We start from the raw sequence: 23427 nt of genomic DNA on the forward strand, positions 1-23427 counted from the left end.
AAATAATTTTAGTTTTATTATTAACTAGCGTGATACCCGTGCGTCCGCACGGGTACCTATTGTGGCCGTGCTATTTTGTTCAATATATATATTATTCTAGAGGTAAATGTCATAAAACCAGATGTGTAAAATATATAAATTTCTTTTTAATAGGTTGGGGCAAAGTTCGGGATATTTTCAACAATAAAAATTATTTTCCTGTTAGTATTCAATAATTTCTTTTTAATATTGAATTGTTTTTTATTGCAAATTTATAATAGAATAGTTGTGAAAATATTATATTTTTAAAACTAAACTAAATTATAGACTATATTATTTAAAACATAGTTAAAGGTTGTTGAAGAATATTAAATAAATAAAAATTGAAACATTAACAAAATAGTTAGAGTAATAGTTATATAATTAATTTTGATGATAAAGTCTAATGAAAGATTCGTTTTTACTCGTCACTAAATAAAATGAAATATGTTAAACTTATTTCCTATAAATACTAAATCAACATTTATATTTTCACAACTATTATTTTTTCCTGTAATTACACTAATAAGACAAATTTATTAAATTATTATATTAGTTGTTTAAATTTTGATAAATGACACATATATTTCTAGTAGCTGGATTTATTAAATTATTATTACATGTATTGATATCAAATATAATAATGTATTAAATATATTTTATATTAACAAATTTTAATTAGTAAAATAACTATTTTATAGTAACAACTATTTAATTAATATAATATCTACTCTATTTTAAGGATGCACTTCGTCGTTAATTTGATCTACCATAGGTGGTGTATATTTGTAACATCTTATCACACAATCACTTGATTCAATCACACCATTTTCTTCACAATATAATCTAGTTAACCACACCAAGATAGTTTTTTCTTCACAACAACCCAAATCATAAAGGTGGCTCCCAAAAATATTACATGTATGAACCTTGGAAATAAAGTAAACCCCCATATAATATCTATCCTTCAAATTACGCATAATATATTCTAACAATATATATATATATATATATATATATATATATATATATATATATATATATATATATATATATATATATATATATATATATATATATATATATATATATATATATAACACATTCCCACACACACACACACGTAAACTAAAACAATATATCTTATTCAAACTTCAAAAATCAAAATAAACTCTAGCGTCTAGAGAAGTCCTACTTAATTAAATTGCATGTTTATACACCTTTCTTGTTTTTTCAAGATACCCTACATGTTCATATCTATCTATATATATTTGTAAACTTGTTCATTGTTCAACTATCCTTATTCTTAGCTACTACTTAGCCACCAATTCTAGAAATATATCTGATATATTGAAACCATACTCATATAACCAATTTTTTGACATGGCTTCTACTGGTGATCCTGATTACAAATCATCCTCAACTCTGGTTCCGGTTTCCGGTTTCGGTGGTCCTAATTACTTTAAGTTTGATGTGATCCTAAGGTTTCTACAGCTGATTAAATCACTGACCTCGCACGCACCAAACCTGACTCACAGTAGCGTTACAAATTCAATCTACCTTGACTTCACTGCATATCCCTACTCACAAACCTTACCCTAGCAGAACACACACACACATAACAATACACAAGCACAAGAAATAATCCACTGAACCCGCAGAAATGAACATAGAAAAATACTTCTCAGCCTAAGCAATATTATGTTAGTAAAGCCAATAGTAAAATGTGTTCGACAACACAGTTTATGTTAGTTTATATCCAACAGCCAATTGTAGCAATATAATTTGCGAGCAATCGATCAAGGCTTGTATCTGAGTTGAGATATATATAAACCTGCTCATAATTTGTATTGGTGTATAACTTTAATGTCAAGCAGTGGCTCTTAAATGGGATTCCGGAATCCTAACTCAATGGCTTGAAATTCAAATTCCTAATGATTCAGTCAAACAATGTTAACAAAATGGAAGCATAGCATCATGATCCTATATAGATAAAACAACATATAATTGAAATTGTAAAAACAGTTGGTGATGGGCTTCATGCTTTATGTCACTTACGGTTTGTTTTATAGTTGAGATTTTGTTATGGATTTTCCACTTTGAATACCGTGTTCTGTTAGAATGTTCTTTATTACTTGAGAGTTTCCTGTTTTCCAGTGGTGAAAAGTAGTACGAGACCAATATCAGAGGTGCTGTGAAATGTTGATGCATAACAACAGGAAGAAGAGAACTATGAACAGATAACCATTAAGATGAGCGTTATGCCATAGACTTTTTTCCTACCCAACTTATCACCAAGCCAACCAGAGAAAAGTTGTCCTGAAAGTGTTCCAACGAAAGCAACGACATTTACAGCTGCCGATACATTCGGAGGCAACGATCCCGACATTGAGTGAGTTGTCTTAGAGACATATTATTAAATGTAGATCAATTTAGAGAATTTAACTCATTATCATTCAATTTTCAAATATATTCTGAAGTGAACTATCTCTGAAGCCTACTCATCTAATTGATATTAAATATATATCAACTAATTAGATATTAAATATATATCAACTTGAAGAACTTGCTTACAATCATTTATAACAAATTTTATCACTTGAATCAAACTCATGTGGCATTTAAGTTCAATCCAATACAATTGATTCTGGTTTCCAACGACACAAAATTAAGTTCAATCCAAAAAATGAGTTTCAAGAAAAGTATCGTTGTTTGAAGGGGCATAATCAAATAGGGGAAGTTCCCTGGGATGTATATAAGCACTTCCATGGTTAACATAGCATGGGCACAGAACTCAGGAAGCTTTATTCCAGTTTGTTTCTTTCCATTAGCTGACATAACTTCATATTCTGTGGAGTTTTTCGATAGAGAATACTTGGATAACTCAGCAAGATACAATCAATCAATCAGATTCAATCATGTGTCGCACTTCATGAACTTGATCATGACCAATTACACAACATGAGCAACAACGGTTTTGTGAATCTCCACTAAAGTCCATGTCATAATCAACTAAACCAGAAACCACGCCGATATCCATTTTATCATTTAACTTCCAAATTAGAATGAATCGGTCCATGAAGTAACAGGACTTCCCCGACTGACGTGATTTGCCAAAAGTAGTTACAACTTCAACTTCAATCTTTGATGTAAAGACAGAAATGGCTCTAACTTTAGAACTGAAGCGATCGGTTTCCTGTTTCTGCAGTACTCAAATGCTATCGTAATAGCCTCACATCATGTCCAACCATACGCTATGCATCGATAAACGACTCAACTGGATCGGAAGGAATAACTTTGTCTGCAAAGATATACATGTACAATCCGAAGTGATAAGAAGTAGGGTATGAAAGCTAAGACCGTGTTTGATAAAATTGAATGATTATGTTAGAACCAAAGCAATATCATGTAAGGACATTTACCTTGCATGGAAAAGTACTTATGCAGTCCATTAGCAATTTCAAATCACTATCTCTTATTTGCCTCTGCCTTTGTCATATAAACTGAAAAATTAGAAAAGTTTGACCATTATTATGATTAGAAGAATATGCACATGCAAATATTCATATGTAAGATCAGAAGGGTACTGCAAGACCGAAGAAAAAAATTTCATCAAGCATATGTCCTCAATTTTTTAAGGACAAAGAATCTGTAAATCAATAGCGGCGTATCCATGCTGCAAATATAATCACAATCCTAGGATCCGGACGGGAGTAAATTCCATAGAATAAAATGACATAAAAATTGGCAATGTATAGAATAAGTAGTTAAATGATACTCACATCATTGATAATCACAGCATGATGTATCAAGCTAATTATTTCTCAGTTGGGAGTGGTTTAAACCTTGCAAGACAACGGTGAAAGGGTTTCCTTCCTAAAACCTACTGTGTAAGCTAAAAAAGGAACTATGCAAGAACCTACTGTCATACCCCAATTTTTGACCTAAGATACCACCTCATATCATAGCATATGCATCATTTGCATCTCTAACAAATTGCATAGCCTGTGTTTGTTACTTGTGACTCAGTAGAATTTAAACAAGAAATCACTCATCAGTACAAGCAACAATCAATTAGGGTTTTGTTCTCCCTTCATCTCAAAAGGACTAGCCTCATCAACAATCAACATTTGGTCCTCAAAGATTCACTTCAACAAGCTCAAAGGCTTTGAATCAACCAGATTAGGGTTTTGACTGAAGATAGCATACTCCTGACCTCTGCTCAGGATTTGACCTAATGACTTGGGACATGACCTCAAGACCCCAAGTGCATCATTTTGGCCTAATCTATTGACTCAATACATCTCCAACACAGGGATTGATCAATAGTGAAATTTCAAATCATCAGATTAGGGTTTTGAACCATCAGGGACCAAAATCAGGGATCACATTTGGGAAACCCTAAAAATCCCCAGGAAGTCAATCAAAGGTTTCAATCATCTTCTAATAATTCCTATGACAACATCCAATGGAAATTACATCTCAATTCAAGGTCCACAGTCATCAATTTCATCAGGTCGACAATTAGGGTTTTTGACCTAATTCATCTGAACAACTGACTTTTTAATTAGGACATGGTGCCACAACTCAAACCATGGCTCAATATCCTATAATGCCTCAATATGATCCATTCATACCACTCATTTGGTAAGGATAGCCTGGTTCATTTGAAATCTCCAGAAACGCGATTCGTCTGAAAAAGTCAACTGTACGAGATCACCATTGACTTTTGGAGAATTTTAGTCAACCATGACTTTTTAAGTTTTGAATCATCAATATATGATATATGAAGTCATTTGATCAAGAAAAATCAAGAAAATCAAGAAAATCAATCAAGAATCAAAAAGTCAAAAGTTTGACTTTTATACTTAGAAAAAATTCTAAGTGTTTTTCAATGGTTTTTTCCAAACTTTGGAAGGGAATAACTCAAAATTTCACCTACAAACTGAAAAAAACTTCCAACATGAAAGTTGTAGATTTTGATCCAATGAACAACTTTGTCACATATAATTTTTTTTCCAAAAGATCAACCATTTAAGAGATATGGAGCTTCAAAGTTGGTATCTTTTGAAAATTTCACTTAAAACCTCATTTTCTTCAAAGTTCATGGATCTTTTTCACCCATTTCCTTAAGGGTCTTGAAGAAACTTTCAACTAGGGTTTTGAAGTGTGTAATATGAGCTTTCCAAAATGTCCAAGAGCATGAAAAAATATGGAGCATATCTATGGTTTTGAATTATGCATTTAGTGATCATTTTCACTTGAAATTTCAAGCCATTTTCACTAAGTTATGAACCATTTTGCCAAATAATGCAAGTAATGATGCATCAAGACAATAATTGAAGATATTTTCTTATTTGAAGATCAGAATGGAAGAGGATAAGAAGCTTGAGATTTAACCATGGTTTAGTCACTTTTAACCATTTACATTTAATGTGAAAGATTCCATTTTATCTCTTAAGCCAAATCATCATTCTTGGATCAACTTGCAAGATCTTTGAGTTCAGAATCCTTGGCCTATAAATAGAGGTTCAAATCATCTTCAAACTCACACCAAAACCTCATAAACATAGGTTTTCTCTTCCTTTCTTAGAATGCAAGTTTCATGGTTTTCAAAAGAGGTAAAATTCTCAACCTCTAAATCTTTGAAGTTCTAAGTAAAGTGATGCTTCTAACACTTCCCAAATACCATATGGAAGTTGTTTGAACCTTTGAAACCTTCCAAAAACATCAAAAACTCAGAATCACTACCTCACTTCCCAAATATGCATAACACTAGCCTTATCATGCCAAAATCAAATCCAGGCCAATTCTGTCCAAGCTAATCATCCAAACACCATCCATATACCATATATGAACTATCCCAATCATCATCCATGATCTGAAACACCAAAATCACTAAGCTTGATCCTCACTTGAACCATACTGCAGATCGAGCATCACCAACTAGTCCAGAGGTTTTCAATTCATGCCAAGCATCCAAACATGTTCCATAAGGTCCACTGAAGGTGTTCAGATCAAGAAACAACATCTGGAATCCCTCATTTGCAGAATTCGATCCTCAGTTGTGCCGTTTTTAAGGTAAGCTCTCTTGAACTTCAAACTCTATTCTCCATGCATCATAAATGAAATATGAACATACCATCTTGTTTCTGCACTATCACTGATCAATAGCCCTCAATCAATTTCACAATTCATCAATCATACACGATTTCATGTTCAAATCCAGAATTAGGGTTCTTCGTGTTCATCAGAAAATTAACCACCTTAGAGCAAAAATAAATGAAATTAAAGATCACCATCATGTTCCTTGTGAAAAAACGAGTAAGATAGGCTATTCACTTGATCAAAATGATTCAGTTTTCAGATTTTTCAAATTCAAGTTAGGGTTGTGTTCTTGGCGCCAGATTTTGAAACTGAAATTAGGAATTGATTCAAAAATATAATTCATTCGTTGCAAATGTTAAACAGACCACGCGCGTGGTCCAATTGGCAAGTGTTTTGGTTGGTAACCTTGAGTGCGTGGGTTCAAGTCCTTGTGGTGACAAAACCTAATTTTTTAACACTATTTTTCTTATTTTTCTTCACAACTTCATCAATTAATTTAACCAATCAAATTAACTCATTTTTTATTCATTTTTTACACACTTCTCATTTAATATATGTATTTTATGAATATAAAAAAAAATCACAAAAATATATTTATTTAATACATTTTTGATTAAGTTTAAAATGACATATTTTTAAGTGTTTTTAAATACTTTAAATATTGTTTTTCATTTGATTTTTTCAAACTTAATCACTTGTAAATATTTTGTGATCAAACCCTAAATATTTAGGTCTTAATTAAGCATGAAATTTGTTTTTATCTTAATTAAGTTGACTTTTGTCAAAATTCAAACCGTTTTAAAACAAACGATCATAGTTTTTCAAAACGATAAACCTTTTCTTTTTTGGTTTTCTTTTCAAAAGAAACTATTGATTAAATCTTTTTTGGGATTGATCAAATGATTTTCAAATACCATGGGCCTCCATGTAGGTATAAGTCCCAAGCCCCTTTTGTACATACCCTTTCCTTTTTTTTGTACAGAAAATTTCTTTTAAAACAAAAACTTTCAAACAGTTTTTCAAACGACTAAACCTTGCGTCTGTTAATAAAATAATCAACCATGTTTTGTAAATAAAACATGGGCCTCCACATAGGTATAAGTCCCATTCCCGTACATGAAATTAGGTATGTCATTGTACAAACACCTTTTTTTTGTACATATCTCGATCAGTTTGATTTTTTAACTTTGAACAACAAACCAAAAAATGAAGGTTTTCTTTAAATCTTCCCAAAAACATGGACCTCCATGTAGGTATAAGTCCCAAGCCCTTTTGTAAATACCTGTTTACATAGCTTTGAATAAACTCAATGGGCCTCTCCCCGAGTATAAGTCCCGAGCCCCCGTGTTTACAAACGGATCATGCTTACAGGTATATTTCCTTCATAAACTCCATTGTATACACACACCTTGTCATATATATGTGTTTGTTCATACTTGTTCATATTTGTTCATGTACTTGTTCATATTTGTTCGTACTTGTTCATATTTGTGATTATGTTATATATATACTTGTTCAACTTAGTACAACACTAGGTTCCCCATAGCCTCCTATTGGGCTTCGTGCAAAGAATCTCCCTAGTTTAGGTTAGGACATAGAGTATGGTTTCCCGGTGAAATCGCTCTAAGAGCTCAAACCAACTATACCATGCCTCCCTTTGGGCTTTGTACAAACGAGTGACTAATAATCAATCAATCAATCAACTTAACTTTTTTGCCACAAGGCTGGCTAATCAATCAAACCTTTTTGCCACCATACTGGCTGATTAATCAAAGTTTTTGTCACAAGGCTGACTTCATTGAAACTTTTGCCACAAGGCTGGCTGATTAATCAAAAATTTTTGTCACAAGGCTGACTTCATTGAAAGTTTTTGCCACAAGGCTGGCTAAAAAACATCTTTATCATTCTAAGCACCATAAGTGGCATGGATCCAGGGCTTATAATGAAAAGATTTTCAAACAAAATCAAACAGATGTATGTGATGATATAGATTAGATACATCGAACATTGAGATGACATTTGTCTCTTATCCTTTGCTTCCACTAGCATAAGTGGGAACTACGATTGCTCTGTCTTTCTCAACATCCCTTTGAGAATACGTAGGCACAAGGTCGTATCCTTGGCGAGCAAAACTTCTCCCTCAAACCACTCAAACCTTAGCACCCGTAGACCCCGAGCTACAGATGCTCTGATTCCCTCTTAGGGATATGTATGCAGAGGATCGCGATGATCTTTGCGAGCATAATCAAACAAACACCCTAGGTCCCACCTATTTCACAACAGAACCTCCACCATAACATAGAATGAAACAAACACAACAAAAAGCCTATAGAGTACTATAGATACGTTGGGTGCTAATACCTTCCCTTCGTATAACCAACCCTCTTACCCAAGATCTCTCCCCCACTTTTAAGGTTATTGCAGCTTTTTTCCTTTTCCTACTTTGGAAACAATAAAAAATTTGGTCGAAACAAAGAAAAATCATTTTTATGAGCACTCGAGCCCAAAGAAGGCATCAGGTGTCTCATCCACGAAAAAAGATACGATTTTTCGCCCGCGACAGAAAAATGGCGACTTCACTAGGGACCATCTTTTTATTGTTTCCAAAGAAAGGGTTAATTTTAATTTTTGTGTTTGTTATTTCATTTTTGTTACATGTTTGGTTCTATGATTCTGCTACATCTGTGGTCCTGTTACAAGTGATACATTATGGACAAATCCTAACCCGGATTAAGTACACATAAGAATTAGGTGGAGGGTATAGTCATGTATGGCATACAAGGAGTTAGTCCTTAAAAAGTCAGCATGAGAATCCTTCCGCTCAGTGGAGGTTCCTTGTTTGTAGTATATGTTTAGCAAGTTAGTTGCGAAGACATTATTGCTTTCATTGAACTGTAGAAGCTGAGTTGGCTGTAGAACCCATAACCCATCCTGGCCTTATTAGGTTGTGGTGCAGAAACTATTCAGGTGTAGACTTGGATTAGTTGTCATGCGAAGAACCACACTCAGACGAGTTTTTCTTGAGAATATTGCTGGCTCACAAGTTCAGTTGTGCAAGCCGGTAATATCCGAAAGAAAAATGTAGACTCTGACGTATCAGTAGAACATGTTGTGCAGGTGATTAACCCCTAGTACTATCCCATGTTTGGTTCTCTGACCTCATGCTCGTGACGCTGGACCTTTGAACCTATGTGTACCATGTTTGTGTTACCATGTTTGCAATACCATGTTTGTGTTACCATGTTTGCGTTACCATGTTTGCATCACCGTGTTTGCCTTACCATGTTTGTATATGTGGCATTCATGCATCCATGCATTCATACATTCATAAAAATCCATCTTTTCCCATAAAAGCATGATTTTTCCAAAAATTTTAGAGAATTTTCTTTGCAAACATTATAGGATTAAGTTATGGAAGGGGTAAAAAGGCATACCAAAAAGTATGATTTCAAAATGCCTAATGTGGAAAGGCTGAAAGAGTTAGCATCTTCTGTACAAGATCCTTCTGATTTTAGGAAAAGCCATGGAAAGCTTTTGCCTATCTTGAACACTCATGTTGATGAAGGACTTCTTAAAACTCTGGTTCAGTTCTATGATCCCGTCTACCGGTGTTTCACCTTTCCAAACTATCAGTTGGTACCAACCTTGGAAGAATATGCCAATCTTGTCGGTATTCCCGTGTCTGACAAAATACCTTTCAATGGTTTGGAAGCCATTCCTAAGTCACCAGTCATTGCAGCAAGTATCCACTTGAAGAAATCTGAAGTATAGAGTAATTGGACTACCAAAGGAAACCTTCCGGGTTTAACTTCACAGTTTCTAATAAAGAAAGCCTTTGATTTCATCGAAACTGGTAACATGATAGATTTTGAAGCTGTACTAGCCTTGCTCATCTATGGGTTGGTTCTGTTTCCCAACGTCAACGACTTTGTTGATATCAACGCCATAAATATCTTTCTGATTGGAAATCCTGTTCCGACTTTGCTTGGTGACACGTATTTCTCTATTCATCACAGGAATCGCCAAGAAGGTGGAATCATTGTATGTTGTGCACCTCTTTTGTACAAATGGATTGTTTCACACTTACCTAAGTCTCCTATTTTCACGGAAAACCGAGAAGGTTTGCGTTGGCCTCGAAGACTTATGTCTCTTACTAATAATGATATTCATTGGTATACCTTGGCTCGCTGTGGTACAGAAACCATTGATAGTTGTGGAGAGTTCGCCAACGTACCTCTCATTGGCACACAAGGAGGAATTAACTACAATCTGGTCCTAGCCCGACGACAACTCGGGTATGCAAATTCAGCTAAACCCATTGGTCTCGCAGTGGAATGCTACTTTTACCGAGAAGGGGAGGATCCTCAAAGGTTGAAGACAAGAATGGTAAGAGCTTGGTACGACGTCCGAAGAAAAGAAAAAGGTGGGGAAAGAAACTGCATTGCTACAAACGCCTATACCTGTTGGGTGAAGAAAAGAGCAAGGGAGTTTCAAATGCCTTATGATTATGAAAAACCCATGTTCCCTGCGGTGTCTCAACTACCCAACATTCCCATTGACACTACGGAAGAATACCAAGAGATTTTAGCCAAAATGAGGTTAGAAAAAGACGCTTGGGAAGAAAAGTTTCGTAAAACTGATGAGGAAAATAGAAAGTTGAAGAAAAGAGTGAAAGATCACGAAGAAACTCTTTATTATCAAGATGGTTGGCTCATGAGTAAAGATGAGAAGATCCGTCAGAAAGATGCTGCAATCAAGAGGTACATCAAAGAAAACAAGAGAAATCTTGAAGGTTCAACAAGCAACGCTCCGATGCCTGACAATTGGAAGAATGTTGTTGACAAACTGAGGACCGAAAAGGCCAAATTGAAAGCCCACTATGGGAAAGAAATCCTGAAGCTCAAGCTGCACAACGCATTTGGTTCTTCGTCTGATGAAGATGCTTAGGATTGTTTAGCTTTTATTTATCATTTGCTTCTGTAAGGAGCTACGCTCCAATGTTGTAACATTTCCCATTATTTCAATAAAAGAATAATTTGTGTTCAAATGTTTGCAAGAAAATAATCTTTAAAATAATTGGAAAAATCATAAATTTCTTTTTGCATACATCATTCTGCATATCAAGTCTGTTGTATAGAGTCTCATCTTTTGGATCTTTCTCCATTAGATCGTCAAGATGTCGCGTCTCAAAGTTTCTCGACCGCGTTCGCAATCAGATCACAGATACAATACTCGTTCAAGCAGAAGAAGAGTAATGGAACACTCTGAACAAGAAAATATTGAGCTCCGTGGTACGGTGACCACCCTTCAGGAAAAATTGGAAAGTCTCACTACTCTGGTTGACTCCCTAATGGCCGCACAGAATCAGCAGCCGCCACCCAACAGTCAAGCAACAGTGACATCTGAAGTCACTACTCCAGTTTCTACAGTTGCATTCAGCATTCCATCTTTCTCCATGCCAGAAGGTTGGGGCACGCCTTTCAGCTTTGGTGCAGGTTTCCGCCATAATTTCTCTGGGGTTCAAACAACCACAACTGAAGCGCCCGCTGCACAAAGTTTAGTGTTCACTCCAAATCAGGGGGTAACTTTTTCCCAAATCACGATGGCACTCTCTCAACCCACTATGACAGTTCCGACCCCTACGGTTCACACTGTTCCTTATGATGGCAATGAGATTTATCATGATCAAGGTGATAGCACAAATCAGCGTAATCTTGTGGAAGATCTCCAAGAGCAGTTCAATAAGATTCAGCTGGAAGTCAAAGCTATTCGTGGCAAAGATTTGTTTGGAAAGAATGCCCAGGAACTATGTTTGGTTCCCAGTGTACAAATACCAGCTAAATTCAAGGTCCCTGACTTTGAAAAATACAAAGGTAGTTCTTGTCCACAAAGCCATCTCGTGATGTATGCCTGGAAGATGTCTACTTATGCAGATAATCATCAGTTGCTCATCCATTACTTTCAAGACAGTTTGACTGGTGCCGCACTGAAGTGGTACACAGGATTGGATAGCACCAACATTCGGACTTTCAACGATCTAGGGGAGGCCTTTGTCCGACAATACAAATACAACTCGGATATGGCTCCAGACAGAGATCAGCTCTGATCCATGGCTCAGAAAGATCATGAAGCTTTCAAAGAATATGCCCAACGATGGAGAGAAACTGCTGCTCAGATTAATCCACCGTTAAAAGAGAAAGAGATGACAAAGATCTTCTTGAATACTCTCAGTCCATTTTATTATGAACGCATGATTGCTAGTGCTCCAAGTGATTTTACCGAAATGGTAAACATGGGGATGCGTCTAGAAGAAGGAGTCCGAACCGGACGTCTAACTAAAGAAGGTGGATCTTCAAGCGGAACCAAAAAGTTCGGAAGTGGTTTCCAAAAGAAGAAAGAACAAAGTGTTGACATGGTGTCCCAAGGAAAGCCAAGAGGGAACGTCAATCGTCAACAACAGGTTGCTACTATCGCGCCAGCCGTTAATACGACACCAAATCCGGGATTTACCCCGCAGTTCCAACAACAACAGCCTCGACAACAGGCTCAACAGTTTGACAACAATCAGAATCGTGTGCAAAGAGCTCCACAGTTCGATCCGATTCCAATGACCTACACAGAGTTGTACCCTGCTTTGATTGAAAGAGGTCTTGTTCAAACTAAAGCACCACCACCAGTACCTGAGAAACTTCCATGGTGGTACAAAGCTGAGGTATCATGCCCTTATCATCAAGGAGCACCTGGTCATGATCTTGAGCATTGCATAGCTTTGAAATATGAAGTTCAGAGGTTGGTTAGATCTAATCTTCTCTCTTTCAGAAATTTGAATCCAAATGTGCAAGCAAATCTGCTACCCAATCATGGAGGGCATGTTGTAAACATGGTGTATGGATGTCCTGGTCCATACCGAGTCTATAATATCAATTTTTCAAGAGCAGATTTGGTACAAATGCACGCTACACTCTGTCAAGGGCAGAATTTTCGCCAGCATCACTACGGTTCCTGTAGCATATGTTGCATAGATCCTCACGGATGTTCGATTGTGAGAAGAGATCTTCAAGTTTTGCTAGATAATGGTACTATTCAGATCTACAGAAATAGGAATGAAGATGAAGTTAACATGATAGGATGTTATCCGCATGAGCTTTTAGTCTCAGATATCAACTCGGAAATACCTAAAGTTAACGTCGTCGTTCCTCATTTCAACATGCCTGAGCGCATAGAAGTTACCTACAACAAGCCGAAGGTTCCTATTGCTCCTTTGATCATTTGTCTACCTGGACCTGTTCCTTATGACTCTGACAAGGCAGTTCCATACAACTACAATGCTACAATGATAAAGAATGGACAAGAAGTTCCTCTACCTACTCTTTCATCTGTCGTGAACATCGCTGATGTGAGTCGAGTAATAAGAAGTGGACGTGTGTATACTCCACTACCTCCGAAGCAGCCTGTTGCTCCTGCTACCGGACAAAATCCTATCAATACACCAGTAGGAAGTCCCGAGGAAACTCCTGTCAGTAATACAAACACTGATGTTGGCCAATCCAGTGGAACCAATGTCAATCCTGACTTTGATGAAATTTTGAAGCTTATCAAAAGAAGTGAATACAAGATTGTGGATCAGCTTATGCAGACTCCTTCAAAAATCTCAATACTTTCATTGCTTTTAAACTCTGAAGCCCACAGGGAAGCCCTGATGAGAGTTTTGGATCAAGCTTTTGTAGATCATGATGTGACTGTTGACCATTTTGATGGGATAATAGCCAACATAACAGCTTGCAACAATTTAAGCTTCTGTGATGAAGAACTCCCCGAGGAGGGTAGAAACCACAATCTTGCTCTGCACATTTCTATGAATTGTCAGTCAGATTCTTTGTCCAACGTGCTGGTAGACACCGGATCTTCCTTGAATGTGATGCCAAAGACGACTCTTGCTCGCTTGTCTTACCAAGGAATGCCTATGAAGTTCAGTGGTGTAGTTGTCAAAGCATTTGATGGATCACGAAAATCAGTTATCGGCGAAGTCAACCTTCCCATGGCAATTGGTCCACATACATTTCAAATCACCTTCCAGGTCATGGACATTCAAGCTGCTTATAGCTGTCTGTTAGGACGACCATGGATCCACGAAGCAGGGGCAGTAACTTTTACGCTCCATCAAAAGTTAAAATTTGTAACAAATGGAAAATTGGTAACGATAAATGGGGAACAAGCCTTAATGGTGAGTCATTTATCCAATTTCTCTTTCATTGGTGCTGATGATGTGGAAGGAACTCAGTTCCAAGGTCTCTCTTTAGAAGACGAATCTTCCAAAAAGAAAGCATCGATCTCTTCATACAAAGAGGCAGTGAAAGTAGTGAAAGATGGAACTACCACTGGCTGGGGGCAAGTTGTGATCCCGACCAAGAATGAAACTAGAACAGGACTCGGATGTTCACCAACATTCTCAAACTGCACCAAGAAGGATGAAACCCTTCGTCCGATCAAAGAAACGTTCCATAGTGGAGGGTTCCTTAACCCAATTCCTCAAGAGGTTAATGTCCTTATTGAAGAATGCATCGAAGAAGGTCTCTCCGATGATGAAGAAGAATGGAAATGTTATCTCAATGACTCGGGATACATATCTCAGGAAGAACCATATTCTCCGTCACAGAAATCCAAAGGCAACGAAACTGAGCCTATTCCTGCAAAGGTCTGGGATACCTTGGGACAACCAAGTGGCAAATTTGATTATATGGTGAAATACACTGCACCTGAAAGTTCAAAGATTGCGATTGAAGACATCCAACCAACTGGATGGGGAGATCCCTTTGAATATAACAGTCAACCAGAAGAGGCCTACAAATACTCCCAATTTTCTCAGCAGCCTGAAATTACTGAAAATTTCAGCTTCAACGCACCTGCCAAGGTTTATAATCCTGAAGATGGTTATTATCACATAAATGCCATTTTTGAAGATGAAGGGGAAGATGGCCCCGCAGTTGACTCAGAAAGTGTCGCTGACAATGAGTCTCTTCATCCTGAAGACTGAGAAATACATCCTGAAAATTCTGAAGATTGTGACTCATCTTATGCTCTTCAAGAAGTAGAAGAAGACCGTTTCAACTCTACAAAGAACAAGAGTGACAAACTAGGACCTTCAAATCTTGCTCGACCAGCGGTTAATGTCATTGCTGAAGATAATTCTGAGGAGAATTTTCCTGAATACATAATACACAGAGAAGTTCGTTGCTACTGGAAAGCTGTTGACATTCCGAATGTTTTTCGCCGCTCAAAGTAATTACCTCGCTGTTATTTTGACCTCCTGCCTGGCCCAAAGCAGAGAGATGTTTTATAGGGCTTTGCTTTTAAATGTTCCGCCCAAATAACTTTGTGTATAGGGCTTTGTTTTAAAAGTTTCCCTCTTTGTCCCGCCCAAGACAAATGAGTTTGTGTTTAGGGCTTTGTTTCAAAAATGAATCATAAATAAAGTGTCATTTTGAATTCCCTACATTATGTGTTTTATTTTTTGCTTTTTTCTGGAAATGGTAATCCTAAAAAACCAAAAAAAAAAAAACTTTTCAAAAAAAAAATCTGCATACACTCTTGCATTCATAAATTTTCTAAAATAAATATAAATCATATGTGCAAATTAACTATTGATAAACCCATTGAATGCAATAACCCTATGCCCTCTCCCAACTTTGAGTTTCCTGTGTTCGAAGCCGAAGAAGAGGAAGAAGAGGAGATCCCGGACGAGATCTCTCGATTACTTAAGCACGAGGAAAGAGCCATTCTGCCTCACAAAGAGCCTTTAGAAAAGATCAACTTGGGTTCTGAAGAAGACAAAAAAGAAGTGACCATTGGATCGCTGCTTGATGCTGATGTCAAGAGTAAGTTGACAGACCTTCTCAAAGAATATGTTGACGTGTTTGCCTGGTCCTACCAAGACATGCCTGGGTTGGATACCAATATTGTTCAGCATTACTTGCCATTGAAGCCAGAATGTCCGCCAGTTAAGCAAAAATTGCGAAGGACTCACCCTGATATGGCTAACAATATCAAAGTGGAAGTTCAAAAACAGCTCGACGCAGGTTTTCTAGTCACCTCAGAGTATCCTCAATGGTTGGCCAACATAGTGCCAGTTCCAAAGAAAGATGGAAAAGTCAGAACGTGTGTTGACTACCGTGACTTGAACAAAGCCAGTCCAAAAGATGACTTTCCATTACCTCATATTGACATGTTGGTTGATAACACCGCTAAGTTCAACGTCTTTTCCTTCATGGACGGGTTCTCCGGTTATAATCAGATCAAGATGGCTCCCGAAGACATGGAGAAGACATCTTTCATCACCCCATGGGGTACCTTTTGCTACAAAGTGATGCCGTTTGGATTGAAGAATGCAGGCGCAACTTACCAAAGGGCAATGACTACTCTCTTTCATGACATGATGCATAAAGAAATTGAAGTTTATGTGGACGACATGATAACCAAGTCCAACACAGAAGAAGAACATATTGAATACCTTTTGAAGTTGTTTCAACGACTAAGGAAATATCAGCTTCGCTTGAATCCTAACAAATGTACTTGTGGGGTTAGATCTGGAAAACTTTTGGGTTTCATTGTCAGCCAAAGAGGTATCGAAGTAGATCCCGACAAAGTCAGAGCTATTCAAGAGATGCCTGCACCAAAAACTGAAAAGCAAGTAAGAGGATTTCTCGAACGATTAAACTATATCTCCAGATTCATCTCTCAAATGACTGCTACTTGTGGGCAAATTTTCAAGCTTCTCCGCAAAGATCAAGGGGTTGTATGGACTGAAGATTTCCAGAAAGCGTTTGACAGTATCAAGGAATACCTATAAGAACCACCAATATTGATTCCTCCAGTTGAAGGAAGACCATTAATCATGTACCTTACTGTGTTGGAAGAATCCATGGGTTGTATGCTTGGACAGCAAGATGAAACCGGTAAGAAGGAGCATGCCATCTATTACCTGAGTAAGAAATTCATAGATTGTGAGTCTCGTTACTCCATGCTCGAAAAAACATGTTGTGCTTTGGCTTGGGCTTCAAAACGTCTCCGCCAATACATGATCAACAATACTACTTGGTTAATCTCCAAAATGGATCCGATCAAGTATGTCTTTGAAAAGCCTGCATTAACAGGAAGGATTGCCCGATGGCAAATGCTGTTATCCGAATATGACATTGAGTACCGTGCTCAAAAAGCAGTCAAAGGAAGCATTCTCGCCGATCATTTGGCGCATCAACCAACTAATGAATATCAATCTCTCAAGTTTGACTTTCCTGACGAAGATGTCATGTACTTGAAGATGAAAGATTGTGACGAACCGTTACCTGAAGAAGGTCCTGAGCCTGGATTAAGATGGGGCCTAATTTTCGATGGAGCAGTAAACGCTTTTGGCAATGGAATTGGGGCAATCATCATCACTCCCAAGGGTACTCATATCCCATTCTCCGCCAGATTGCTATTTGATTGCACCAACAACATCGCAGAATATGAAGCTTGTATCATGGGTCTCGAAGAAGCCATTGACTTAAGGATCAAGATCCTAGACATATATGGAGATTCCGCTCTCGTGATCAACCAAATCAAAGACAAGTGGGAAACTTACCACCCTGGTTTGATTCCTTACAGAGATTATGCAAGACGTCTGTTGACTTTCTTCAACAAAGTTGAATTGCATCATATACCTCGAGATCAGAATCGAATGGCAGACGCCTTGGCTACTCTATCTTCCATGTTCAAAGTCAATCATTGGAACGATATGCCTACAGTCAGAATTACGCGCCTTGAAAGGCCCGCCTATGTGTTTGCAACTGAAGCAGTCATCGATGATAAACCGTGGTTTCACGACATCAAACGCTTCCTTCAAACTCAAGAGTACTCACTTGGGGCATCAAACAAAGATAAGAAAACTCTAAGGAGACTTTCTGGCAGTTTCTTCCTGAACGGAGATGTGCTATACAAAAGAAACTTCGACATGGTTTTGCTCAGATGCGTGGATAGACACGAAGCAGACATGTTAATGCATGAAGTGCATGAAGGGTCCTTTGGAACTCATTCAAATGGGCATGCAATGTCCAAAAAGATCTTAAGAGCAGGATACTATTGGTTGACAATGGAATCTGATTGTTGTAAACACGTGAAGAGATGTCACAAGTGCCAGATCTACGCAGATAAGATCCATGTGCCACCGACTCTACTCAACGTTCTCTCATCTCCATGGCCTTTCTCCATGTGGGGTATCGACATGATTGGAATGATCGAACCGAAAGCTTCAAACGGTCATCGTTTCATCTTGGTAGCAATTGATTACTTCACCAAATGGGTCGAAGCAGCATCTTATGCCAATGTTACAAGACAAGTGGTTGTGAGGTTTATCAAGAATAACATCATTTGCCGATATGGTGTTCCCAGCAAGATCATTACTGACAATGGTTCGAACTTGAACAACAAAATGATGAAAGAATTATGTGAGGAATTCAAGATTGAGCATCATAACTCTTCTCCTTACAGACCAAAAATGAACGACGTCGTTGAAGCTGCTAACAAAAACATTAAGAAGATTGTCTAGAAAATGGCCGTCACTTACAAAGACTGGCATGAGATGCTGCCATTTGCTTTACATGGGTACCGTACTTCAGTGCGTACTTCAACAGGGGCAACTCCCTTTTCTCTAGTATACGGCATGGAAGCTGTGCTCCCCGTAGAAGTTGAAATCCCATCAATGAGAGTCCTCATGGAGACTAAGTTATCAGAGGCTGAATGGTACCAAAGCAGATATGATCAGTTGAACTTAATCGAAGAAAAACGTATGACTGCTCTATGCCATGGACAGTTATACCAAGCAAGGATGAAACAAGCCTTCAACAAAAAGGTTCGACCTCGTGAATTTCGAGAAGGCGACCTCGTGCTTAAAAAGATCTTGTCTTTTCAACCAGATTCTAGGGGCAAATGGTCTCCTAATTACGAAGGCCCGTATGTTGTCAAAAGAACATTTTCTGGCGGCGCCATGACTCTTGCAACCATGGATGGTGATGAACTCCCACATCCTGTGAATGCTGATGCAGTCAAGAAATACTTCGTCTAAAAAATACAAAAGAACAGCTCGGTAAGTTGAAAACCCGCAAAGGGCGACTTAGGCAAAAATGAGCGTCTCGGTGGACTGAAAACCCGAAAGGGCGGTCCAGGCAAAAATTAGAGACAATAAACAGAAAAAATTCATCCTGGTAGATTGAAAACCTGAAAGGGCAATCTAGGCAAAAAATTAAGGATTTATGACAAAGTAACTGCATCAGTCTGTACCTCGTCACCTGAATCGTCTTTTCCATCAAAGGATCTACGATCAAATCATCGCCAATCTGAAGCGACAAGCACAGTTGGAACTCAAAGTTGTTAGGGGGAATAGTGGTTATTGCTTTCAATGTAGCCTTTTCCGCATAATTACCATTTTCAACTTTTGTAAATACTCCGTGGAATCACGCCTTTAGCTGATTACCATCCTATTAAATAAATTTGAGCCTTGTGCCCATTTGTTTGCAATTCTTGATTTCTTCTAGCTTGCAAAATGACGCTTTAATTGTGTTATTCGTTTTTGAAAAAAAAGAAAAAGAAAAAGTTTTAAATGAATTTACTTTCTTTTCAAAATAAAAGCGAAACTTTCCTTTGAATGGTGAACAACAGAAGGAACATCAACAGCTATCTCCATAGGATGAATCAAAGATTATGATAGGAAAAGCTCTTCTATCCCCAGTGAAGAAGGTCTTTTATCCCCAGTGGCGAAGATTTTCTATCTCCAGTGAAGAAGATCTTTCATCTCCAATGAAGAAGTTCTTCCATCTCAATAAGAAATGATGCTTATCATCCCCAGAGAAGATTAAAGCACGCAACACCATTCATCACCAGTGTTATCTACACCGTGTTGAAGAACATTTGCCAAGTATCTGATTGTATTGCGACGTCGGTCCCTCTCCAGTATACTTCTTTGTCTGTCAGTATTGTTAGCATGCATGCGACATTCATGACATTCATCATTCATACATATTTGCATCATTTATGCATCATTGCATTTTTCAATGTCTGCTTCGAAATCACTTGTTTAGGATGTATCTATCTCCAAAAGAAACAGGTATGGGCGTGTCATCTCTCCAAGTAGGTTGTCACCCATAAGCAGAAAGAACATCTTCTTTCTCCAGTTCCCCACTGAGATCATTCCTCGTGGAAGAAGGTTGCTTTAGTTTCTCCTCTCAAAACGAAGGAGAAAATCCCCAGTCGAGTTCATTCCTCAATGGGTACAAAGTCTTGTTTGACTGTTTCTTTCCAAATTCATTCTTGGTTAGAACCTTGTCTTTACCAAAAATTCAAATTCCGATTCCTCAAACAGAGTTGTGAAAAACAGGCAATAAGCAATAGCCTCATCACCTGAGCAGCTTATGTCTCTTTCAAAATATTTTTCCTCTCAAGGAAATCAATCATGAAGACCATTTGACAATCAGGGCCTTATTACTGTTCACAAGGCTGAATAACCAGTAATTTCCCTAGCAAAGTCTCCAGAATCATTTTATCACTCGGCTGATAATTGATCTTGTCTTCAGAACCACTATCACGAGGCTGATAGTCGGTAACCTTTTTGTTCTGGTTATATTATTAAACATGTATATCACCATGCTGATAGTCGGTAATATTAACCGAACCTTTGAAACTCTTTTTACCATGTCAAGTCTATCACCATGCTGATAGTCGGTAACACAGTTTCATACCTTTCACCTTCGCATTATTAAACAAGTCTATCCATGTGTTGATAGTCGATAATGTCGATAGGTAAGCTTTTCTTACAAAGCTATCATTCCCCGGTGAAGCATATACTTGCTTTCCCGAAAAGCAAAAACGGATTCTCTTCCTAAAACGGATTGAGACATCCTTCCCGATCTCTTTTCCCCAGCGGAGTCAGTTCTTGATATCCCCTCGGTAAAGACATCCTTGCATCATTCTCAATTTTGGTATCTTAGGTCCAAAATTTGCGTCTTCTGATATTTAAGTCTCTTCCACCCTATCAAAACGAAGATTTTCAATCTTCATGTCTCAGGTTGAAGAAACTTAAATAGGGGCATCTGTCATACCCCAATTTTTGACCTAAGATACCACCTCATATCATAGCATATGCATCATTTGCATCTCTAACAAATTGCATAGCCTGTGTTTGTTACTTGTGACTCAGCAGAATTTAAACAAGAAATCACTCATCAGTACAAGCAACAATCAATTAGGGTTTTATTCTCCCTTCATCTCAAAAGGACTAGCCTCATCAACAATCAACATTTGGTCCTCAAAGATTCACTTCAACAAGCTCAAAGGCTTTGAATCAACCAGATTAGGGTTTTGACTGAAGATAGCATACTCCTAACCTCTGCTCAGGATTTGACCTAATGACTTGGGACATGACCTCAAGACCCCAAGTGCATCATTTTGGCCTAATCTATTGACTCAATACATCTCCAACACAGGGATTGATCAATAGTGAAATTTCAAATCATCAGATTAGGGTTTTGAACCATCAGGGACCAAAATCAGGGATCACATTTGGGAAACCCTAAAAATCCCCAGGAAATCAATCAAAGGTTTCAATCATCTTCTAATAATTCCTATGACCACATCCAATGGAAATTACATCTCAATTCAAGGTCCACAGTCATCAATTTCATCAGGTCGACAATTAGGGTTTTTGACCTAATTCATCTGAACAACTGACTTTTTAATCAGGACATGGTGCCACAACTCAAACCATGGCTCAATATCCTATAATGCCTAAATATGATCCATTCATACCACTCATTTGGTAAGGATAGCCTGGTTCATTTGAAATCTCCAGAAACGCGATTCGTCTGAAAAAGTCAACTGTACGAGATCACCATTGACTTTTGGGGAATTTTGGTCAACCATGACTTTTTAAGTTTTGAATCATCAATATATGATATATGAAGTCATTTGATCAAGAAAAATCAAGAAAATCAATCAAGAATCAAAAAGTCAAAAGTTTGACTTTTATACTTAGAAAAAATTCTAAGTGTTTTTCAATGGTTTTTTCCAAACTTTGGAAGGGAATAACTCAAACAAACTGAAAAAAACTTCCAACATGAAAGTTGTAGATTTTGATCCAATGAACAACTTTGTCACATATAATTTTTTTTCCAAAAGATCAACCATTTAAGAGATATGGAGCTTCAAAGTTGGTATCTTTTGAAAATTTCACTTAAAACCTCATTTTCTTCAAAGTTCATGGATCTTTTTCACCCATTTCCTTAAGGGTCTTGAAGAAACTTTCAACTAGGGTTTTGAAGTGTGTAATATGAGCTTTCCAAAATGTCCAAGAGCATGAAAAAATATGGAGCATATCTATGGTTTTGAATTATGCATTTAGTGATCATTTTCACTTGAAATTTCAAGCCATTTTCACTAAGTTATGAACCATTTTGCCAAATAATGCAAGTAATGATGCATCAAGACAATAATTGAAGATATTTTCTTATTTTAAGATCAGAATGGAAGAGGATAAGAAGCTTGAGATTTAACCATGGTTTAGTCACTTTTAACCATTTACATTTAATGTGAAAGATTCCATTTTATCTCTTAAGCCAAATCATCATTCTTAGATCAACTTGCAAGAGCTTTGAGTTCAGAATCCTTGGCCTATAAATAGAGGTTCAAATCATCTTCAAACTCACACCAAAACCTCATAAACATAGGTTTTCTCTTCCTTTCTTAGAATGCAAGTTTCATGGTTTTCAAAGAGGTAAAATTCTCAACCTCTAAATCTTTGAAGTTCTAAGTAAAGTGATGCTTCTAACACTTCCCAAATACCATATGGAAGTTGTTTGAACCTTTGAAACCTTCCAAAAACTCAGAATCACTACCTCACTTCCCAAATATGCATAACACTAGCCTTATCATGCCAAAATCAAATCCAGGCCAATTTTGTCCAAGCTAATCATCCAAACACCATCCATATACCATATATGAACTATCCCAATCATCATCCATGATCTGAAACACCAAAATCACTAAGCTTGATCCTCACTTGAACCATACTGCAGATCGAGCATCACCAACTAGTCCAGAGGTTTTCAATTCATGCCAAGCATCCAAACATGTTCCATAAGGTCCACTGAAGGTGTTCAGATCAAGAAACAACATCTGGAATCCCTCATTTGCAGAATTCGATCCTCAGTTGTGCCGTTTTTAAGGTAAGCTCTCTTGAACTTCAAACTCTATTCTCCATGCATCATAAATGAAATA

Source organism: Vicia villosa, unplaced genomic scaffold (genome assembly GCF_029867415.1).
Source record: "Vicia villosa cultivar HV-30 ecotype Madison, WI unplaced genomic scaffold, Vvil1.0 ctg.000628F_1_1_3, whole genome shotgun sequence".
NCBI classification, from domain to species: domain Eukaryota; kingdom Viridiplantae; phylum Streptophyta; class Magnoliopsida; order Fabales; family Fabaceae; genus Vicia; species Vicia villosa.